The 2,500-nt window shown below is 45.2% G+C and overlaps 1 protein-coding gene across 1 annotated transcript in view; it reads right to left on the bottom strand.

Annotated features, from left to right (window-relative positions):
- myt1lb (myelin transcription factor 1-like, b) overlaps positions 1-2,500 on the bottom strand; it is a 165,651-nt gene that overhangs the window by 163,127 nt on the left and 24 nt on the right. Inside the window, exon 1 of the mRNA XM_063184522.1 lies at positions 2,423-2,500. This exon is cut by the window's right edge and continues 24 nt beyond it. The gene's annotated coding sequence lies outside the window, so the exon portion shown is untranslated. The remainder of the gene's footprint in view (positions 1-2,422) is intronic.

Raw genomic sequence — 2,500 nt, 5'->3', positions numbered from 1 at the left:
TAAAGGGAGACCTCTGGCATTACTACTTCCAATACTACTACATAGACAGCAGGCACACACACACACACACACACACACACACACACACACACACACACACACACACACACACACACACACACACAATCATACAAACATATACGTACACACACATGAACAGACCCCTCTCTCCTTTTACACACACTCATACATGTGCACATGAACACACATACTCATACACACACGCACAGACACACACATACAAACACATACAAACACATACGCACACATGCACGCATGCACGCACGCGCGCGCGCGCACACACACACACACACACACACACACACACACACACACACACACAATAATACCCTCTCTCTCTCTCTCTCTCTCTCTCTCTCTCTCTCTCTCTCTCTCTCTCTCTCTGCCCTCCCCTCTGTCCCCAAGTGTACCTGCTGTGCAATCTGCAGTGCAGGTGTAGGTGAGTTGTGTGTTTCACCCCAATGCCCCCAACCAGAGTGCAGCGCCCAGCGCCCAGCGCCCAGCACCCAGCACCCAGAGCCCAGCCTGCATCCCCACTGACCTACAGTAGGAGGGTGTCACTTGTGGACACTCACTGAGTCTGGCCCTGAGGAGGCCATTAGACCACAGCAGACAGAGCTCTCTTGCCTCTCTCTCTCTCTCTCTCTCTCTCTCTCTCTCTCTCTCTCTCTCTCTCTCTCTCTCTCTCTCTCTCTGTCTCTCTCTCTTTCTCTCCCTCTCTGTAATTCCCTCACCCTCACCAGCCTACAGTAGTGGTTGGCACTCACCAATCCCTTCCAGGATCAGGTTACCAACACACGAGTTCTCTTGGCTGAGCTGGGCTGGCAGGGAGGCTGACTGACTGTGTTGTGCTGTAGAGTGGTGGAGATCGGGGGATGAGTGAGAGGCAGGGAAGGAGGGTGTGGGGGAAAGATTGAGAGAGAAACCCCTTAGGATGTGTGGAGATGATGGAACAGCCTGGAGAGGGAGGTGATGTGTCTCTGTGTGTGTGTGTGTGTGTGTGTGTGTGTGTGTGTGTGTGTGTGTGTGTGTGTGTGTGTGTGTGTGTGTGTGTGTGTGTGTGTGTGTGTGTGTGTGTGTGTGTAGGTGGCGGGGAGTGTGGATGAGAGAATGTGAGGATTGGGGTGGTGAGCTGTATATGAAATAAGGGTGTGAAGGTTTGTGTTATACTGATGAACTGAGGCTTGCAGATTGCTTTTGCTTTTGGAGAGAGCACATGGTTTTTAGACCACAAAATTCCAAAACAAGTGCCCCAGTCTGAAACGGTTTCTAAATAAACATTACTAATTATGTAGTTACGTAGCTAAATTATTATTGTTATCATTAATATAATTATCACTATTATATATTATTATTGTTATTATGCTAGAGTTTTATTATTTAATAGTAGTTAAAATGAAATTAAATGAAATTAAATGAAATTAGGCTTCTATGAACTGACTAAAATTTGACATACTTGATCATTTTGTTATTATCACTTTACTAATCAGTTAAATAAACAATCTTATCTAAATCTACGTTCATTCACAGCAGAGTCGTAAAAAAAGTTTTCCCAAGTCAAACTGAACGTGAAAAAACCCCAGTCCCATGCATCCCATCCCATACAGCCCTGAAAAACAAACATGTAGCATATTCCATTATTCTTGTCTATGCCGGACCAAAACACACAGCAAGAAAACAAAATCCATTGTATACATACCCAGAAACAAGAGACTTATCCAGAAATCGAAGGCAGAGACAATAATGCACTGGAGTTGTGAGAAACAGTGAGCCACCAGACACAGAGACACATAAGGATGCCTGTAGTTTAGCAACTCACAGGACTTGCTGTATGACATGCAGACCCACAAAATCTACTGCAGACAAAGCAACAGAACATACTATTCACCTCCACATATACCAACACTGTCTTTCCATTCTAGCAAATTATTGAAGAAAACGAGCTCCCTCTGCACAGATTAAGAAACGGACGTGTGTGTGTGTGTGTGTGTGTGTGTGTGTGTGTGTGTGTGTGTGTGTGTGTGTGTGTGTGTGTGTGTGTGTGTGTGTGTGTAAATAAAGTAGCCTGCTGCTCACGTAGCTAACGTATTAGCATTACTTTGCCTGCCTACTTTGTTTTGCAGACTCTGCCTCTTCAGTGCTGGAAGGTAGGCAGCAAAGCAGTGTGCAAAAACAGCACAAAACACACAGAAGAGCAGCCGTAACTCGCCCACTACCATCCACAGACCTCGCCTCCAGTAATCACAGTCTGAAATATTCAACTCCCTTGCAATACAATTTGTGTGACTGCCTTCAAACACAAATGTGAACTACAATAAGTAAGACTTCAGTTCACACAAACACACAAGCGGAAAGCCAGCCGACGCTTTCAAAACAACAATAGAAAATAGTAATGACCCACCAGTTTCAGAACGCGGTCTTCTCTCAAACTTTTTTTTTGTCTTCTCGCAAGCTTCTTCCTCGTGAAGTCCTCCCTTCT

Source organism: Engraulis encrasicolus, chromosome 19, assembly GCF_034702125.1.
Source record: "Engraulis encrasicolus isolate BLACKSEA-1 chromosome 19, IST_EnEncr_1.0, whole genome shotgun sequence".
NCBI classification, from domain to species: domain Eukaryota; kingdom Metazoa; phylum Chordata; class Actinopteri; order Clupeiformes; family Engraulidae; genus Engraulis; species Engraulis encrasicolus.
This window is presented reverse-complemented; position numbering and strand designations above follow the sequence as displayed.